Here is a 6,463-nt window from a genome sequence, read left to right on the forward strand (position 1 = left end):
GTTTTTTTTTTTTTTTTCTGTGCTTGCGGGTGCTCTCTATACTTAAAAATAAGTCAAGGTCCTTCACCCCACACCAGCCCGGTTTGGTAGGTAATCTTTTTCTCGTTTTATGGTAAGTATACTGAAGATATAGGTGAAGTGACTTTCCTAGGTTTCAGAGTAGCACTTTTTTCCCTTCTGTTTTTTAATATGTTGAGGTGGAGTCCCGGAGTAACGGGAGAACAGTGACAGAATAAAATAAAGCCACATTAAGATAAGCATCTGAGGGCTGGAGAGATGGCTCAGCGGTTAAGACTACTCTTCCAGAGGCCTTGAGTTCAATACCCAGCAACCACATGGTGGCTCATAACCATCTGTAATGGGATCCAGTGCCCCCTTTTGGTGTGTCTGAAGACAACTAGTGTACTCAAATCTTAAAAAAAAAGAAAGAAAACAGGAGGGGGGCTGGATAGATGACTCAGTGTTTAAGAGCACTTAATGATCTTCCAGAGGTCCTGAGTTTAAATCCCAGTAAACACATGGTGGCTCACAACCATCAATAATGAGATCTGATGCCCTCTTCTGGGGTGTCTGAAGACAGTTACAGTGTACTTACATATAATAAATAATTAAAAAAAAAAAAGATCTGAGTTGCTGACACGGCTCAGCCAGTAAAGTAAGTCATTTGTTGCTAACTCTGAGGATTGTATTCAATTCCTGGGCATACTTACTGGAAAGAGATCCAACTCCTGCAAGTTGTCCTTTGGAACCTCCACCCCACCCCTAAGATATAAATCTGTGGGAAGCAGCATCAAGATTAACACTAAGGAGCTGGAGAGATGGCTCAGGGTTTAGATCACTGTTTGCTCTTCCAGAGGTCTGGAGTTTGATTCCCAGCAACCACATGGTGGCTTCATATACATTAAAACATAATAAAAATAAGAAAGATCAACACTAGAAATGGCCCTGTGGATAAAGATGCTTGCTGTCAAACCTGATAACAAAAGTTAGATCCTAATGAAGACAAATGGTGGAAGAAGAGAACCAGCTTCCACAAATTGTTTTTTTACCACCACAGGCAAGCACATCTTAAGTAAATATATGTAATTAAAATATTACATGTGTATAATGTATATGAGGGCTGAGGAGATAGCTCAGGAGGTGAAGTACTTACTGGCAGACCAACTCAGGTCAAGCCTGTCTTCAGATGTGTCTCCCCATTCTCTTTTTTTAAAGATTTATTTATTTATTTTAGTATATGAATACACTGTAGCTGTACAGATGGTTGTGAACCTTCATGTGGTTGTTGGGAATTGAATTTTAGGTCCTCTGCTCGCTCCTGTCAACCCTGCTTTCGGTTGGCTCCGCTCGTGCTCTCTCTGGCCCAAAGATTTATTTATTATACATAAAAAACAAAAGATGAGCCAGTTCTTATTATGGGTGGTTGTGAGCCACCACATGGTTGCTGGGATTTGAACTCAGGACCTTCGGAAGAGCAGTCAGTGCTCTTACCCTCTGAATCATCTCGCCAGCCCAGTGTCTCCCGATTCTCAAAGCTGATTATGCATGCAGGCTTCAAGCTAACACACACCAAGTTATCTAATGCTTCCTCCCTAGAGGAAACGTTAACTAAATGGGTCCCTCCCCACTTTCCCTACATTATGCTAGCTGGGAATCAGCCCAACTGCAAGTTCTTACAGTGGACTATTCAACCACATGGCATGGAACCGCTGCCTTTTTGTAAAACCTGTAAGAAAGGCCACTCTATTCTGCTACATGGACCTGAATTCTGAGTTCCTGACATGCTGTTGTCTACCTGCCTCTGGCCACAGAGTCTGAACTCTTAGAACTCCTGACCTGCTGCTGCTTGTCTGTCTATGGTGTTAATAACTCTTATAATCTGTCTCAGTATCCCCGTGGAAGCCCAAATTAAAAACCTTTCACTATGTAAGATGTTTTTTTGTTTGTTTGTTTGGTTTTCCGAGACAGGGTTTCTCTGTATAGCCCTGGCTGTCCTGGAACTCACTCTGCAGACTAGGGTGGCCTCGAACTCAGAAATCTGCCTGCCTTTGCCTCCCGAGTGCTGGGATTAAAGGCGTGACAACACACAGCTTGATAGGATGACATACAAAATGCCAGTTGCCAGGGAAGGACTGGAAGCTCTTTTCTACCTGAACTATCTGTAACAAATACCATATACAAAAAAAAAAAAAGGCCACTGTGTACAAATACAGGAGCAGCTGGTCATGAGTCTTGTCGTCCAGTGCTTTTGAGGGGCGCCCATTCTCTGCTCATAAGCCTACACTCATTGTCAGGAGCACTATCGCTCTTAATTTAAGATTTATTTATTTTATATATGAGTATATATAAGTACACTGTTTTCATGCACACCAGAAGAGGGCATCAGATCCTATTACAGACGGTTATGAGTCACCATGTGATTGCTGGGACTTGGGACCTCTGGAAAATGAGTCAGTACTCTTAACTGCTGATCCATCTCTCCAGCCCAAATACCCTTTTTGTATCAAATAAACTATCTTTTACTACCTTACTGCATGTCCCTGGCATATAAGCCTGGAAACCTCAGCAGGTGCCCCTGGGGTGCAGATTGGTACCTGTAAGAACAAAGAGGCCTTGTGCATGTCAAGCAAGTGCTTTGATGCTGAGCCTCAGACCACCACTGAGTAATGGCTAGGATTTGTGTGTTACAGCTCTGAGGTGAAAGGCTTCCCCAGCGGAAGTGTTACAGCTCTGCTTTGGCTGGGGAATATTTCCCCAGCTATGGAGAGAAAGGTATCCTGGCAGTTGGGAGCCAAGGAATACTGCAAAATCACTCTGCACAATAAACCTCACACAAGAGATACATTGGGAGGAAAGAACCCAGAAGGGTAGTTGCCTCTGCTCTGGAGAGAAGCAGCAAAGGACTGAACAGAGGATAGGATTTAAATGGCTTTGTGGGGCAGAGCTTTCTTTCCATGGTGGAACTTTCTAGGGTGGGGATTGGTGGGTTTTCAAGTCCAGAGCTTGGGGTTTTTACACTGTTGAGGGCATGGGGGTTAGGTCCAGCCATTAAGGAGAGTGCTCTTTGGGTGGAACCTAGTGGTTGGAGGCCCTTAGGGAGGGGCTTAAGATTTCATCTATGTTTCCTGTTTCTCAGAGGTAGCAACTTTTAAGTTACTCTGGAGTATTAGAAAGGCAGAGATTCACCCAAGGACATGCAGGAAGCTGGACTGTGCCTTTCCTCTTCTCAGTTTTATTTAGCTTATTGTATTCATCTCTGCTTGGGAAGTTTCCATTAGAACTGATACCCACTTTCTAGGCCTCAGCATCTGTGGTAGTTGCTTCTCTTGATTGCCTCTGATATTTTTTTTTTCTTGGTACTCTCTTCATGTGAGTTGTCTCTCTATTGAATCATCACCACCACTGCAGACATCTGTAGATTTTTGTTTGTAGTTCAATATTGGTGTTCTGCCAGATTCTTTCCATCTGATTGTCATTTTCTGGATGATTTTTCCTGTGGTTTCTAACATCTTCTTGGGGATAATTCTAAATTTTTCATCTAAGGATAAGTGAGGTGGCTCTGTGGATTAAAGGTGCTTGCTATCAAATGTAGTTGTAATACCCCGTAAACACCTCCTGCCCCAGGAGTTAGGTAACTTCCTGTGGAATGCCAGAGTTGTAGTTCTTGGAAAAGAACACCTCATTGGAAAGTATGGTGGCCTGTAGTTTTGTCCGTATAAGCCCCAGCAACACATGGCTGGGGCCATTCTCAGATGGGAAATTCCTGGGAATGTTCCTTACCAAAGTCTATCTTTTGGTCAGTATTTAATATTTAATAAAGCTGGTTGTGATGGTTTGTATATTCTTGGACCAGGGAGTGGCACCATTTGGAGGTGTGGCCTTGTTGGAATAGGTGTGACCTGGTTGGAGTAGGTGTGTCACTGTGGGTGTGGGCATAAGACCCTTACCCTAGTTTCCTGGAAGTCAGTCTTCCACTAGCAGCCTTTGGATGAACGTGTAGAACTCTTAGCTCTGCTTGTGCCATGCCTGCCTGGATACTGCCATGCTCCCACCTTGGTGATAATGGACTGAACCTGTAAGCCAGCCCCAATTAAATGTTGTTTTTATAAGACTTGCCTTGGTCATGGTGTCTGTTCACAGCAGTAAAACGCTAACTAAGACACTGGTCTAACCCTTAACCATCAGTCTGTATTTTTATTAAATATACTGAAGGAAAACAAAACAAAACTAAGTGGTAGAAGAAGAGGCTCAATTCCTTCCTTCCTTCCTTCCTTCCTTCCTTCCTTCCTTCCTTCCTCTCTTTCTTCCTCTGTTTCTTCCTTTCTTTCTTATATATATATATATATATATATGTACACTTTAGCTATCTTCAGACACCCCAGAAGAGGGCATCAGATCTCATTACAGATGGTTGTAAGCTACCATGTGGTTGCTGGGATTTGATCTTAGGACCTCTGGCAGAGCAGTCAGTACTCTTAACCTCTGAGCCATCTCTCTAGCCCGAGGTTCAATTTCTATAAGCTGTTTTCTGACCTCTGCAAACATGCTAGTGACATGCACCATGTACCCAGACGAATACACACAAAATAAACGAGCAAATAGTGTTAAAAAATAATTACCCATCCATTGCCCGTGTTTAATTGCTTTCTGGTCATTATCCAGACTATCTTGTTCTAAGTTATAAGTGAAGCTGAAATAATTTTTGGCACTTTTTATAATCTCTCTCGGGTCCTGATTTTATTTATATCTGTCTTTTTGTGTGCTGGGCATTTGTATGTATATATGTGTATGTGTATATGTCTGTGCATTTGTGTGTATAGGCTAGAGGTTGACTTTGTCAGGTGTCTTCTTCAATTACTCTCCACCTTATGGTTTGCATTAGAGTCCACTCTGGTATGCTCATTCTTGATGGTTACTTTATATCCTGGGGTGGGGTGGGGGGGCTCCTCAAAACTGGGACAAGTCAGCAAATACTGGATACTTCTTGATATTTCAGCCTTCTTAGAGTCTGTCAAAGCTTGTCAAACCTGACTATATTCTAAATCCTCACCAGGGATACTGGGGAGAGTTTTTAATTAGCAATAGTCACACCTGAGATTAGCCCTATTGGCTCCAATTCTCCCATTGTAGTGTTAAATAAAGCTGACACTTTAAGTGCTGAGGCACAAAGGCAACCAAAATTATCTGAGTTTAATTAGAATTCAACTTAGTGGGATGAGGAGGGAGACAAGACCTACATGAAGCTTTGATGGGGTAGTATCAGTATGAGTGGCTAGTGTGGCCCTTAGGAGAGAGAGGGTGCTACTATTTGAAGACATTGTCTTTACCATCTAAGCTCAATGTCCACTTGGAATAGGGAGGCTCCTAATTATATTTGGTTTAAAATGTTTTGCATTTTGCATTAATGTTTTGAAATCTCTTTTGTGATAGGATCTTTTTTTAAAAGATATATTTATTTATTTATTGTATATATATGAGTAAACTGTAGCTGTCTTTCAGACACACCGAAGAGATCATCAGATCCCATTATAGATGGTTGTGAGCCACCGTGTGGTTGCTGGGAATTGAACTCAGGATCTCTGGAAAAGCAGTCAATGTTCTTAACCACTGAGCCATCTCTCCAGCCTGAGACAGGGTCTTAAAGGAGAGAATTTTATCTCTGGCTGGCCTGAAACTTAGATCTGCCTGCCTCTCTACCTCCTGAGTGCTGGGACTAAAGGTATGTACCACCTCACTTGATTCTCTTTTGGAGTCAAGTTCTCCAGCCCAGGCTGGCTTGCAACACTACACCTGAACAAGAACTACTCATTTTCTTCAATCCCTTACCAGGATAGGGCCTGGCAGGATTTTTCCAAATCCTCTTTAAGGTAAGATTTTGAAGCAAAACACTAAAGCAAGTGTGGTAGTGGTGGTGCCCCTACTGCATAGCCAAACAGGAAGAATCACTTCTTTTTTGTAATGCTACCATCCCAGATGATCTCATGTGTGAACAGAGGTACATGCATGCCATGGTGAATGTATGGAGTCCAGAGGACAACTTTTATTTCTAGTGTGTATACCTGCTTATCTGTATGCGTATTATAAGCACAAGTGCCCTTTTGAGGCCAGAAGCAGTTCTAGATTCTCTGAAACTGGAGTTACAGGTGGTGTAACAGGTGGAGTTACAGCTGTTCAGTATTGGTCTATGCAGGAGCAGCGAGTGATTTTTGCTCTTGAGCCATCTCTCCAGCCCTGAAAGGACATCTTTTGGAAATTGATTCTCACCTTATACCAAGGCAGGAATCCAATTCTGGTGGTCAGTTTTGCACAGAAAGCACTTTAACCCTGAGCCATCCTGCCAGGCCCTATCCTGGTTCAGTGATATTTACTTACCTTGCCTTCCTGCCTCTAAAACCAACCAGCCAGAGTATTTTTGGAAATAGATGTTTAACCAGTTTCCTGATACTGCTGTTTATTTCCATTT

The sequence above is a fragment of the Mus caroli genome, unplaced genomic scaffold, assembly GCF_978045245.1.
Source record: "Mus caroli unplaced genomic scaffold, Mus_caroli_1 scaffold_10, whole genome shotgun sequence".
Lineage (NCBI taxonomy): Eukaryota > Metazoa > Chordata > Mammalia > Rodentia > Muridae > Mus > Mus caroli.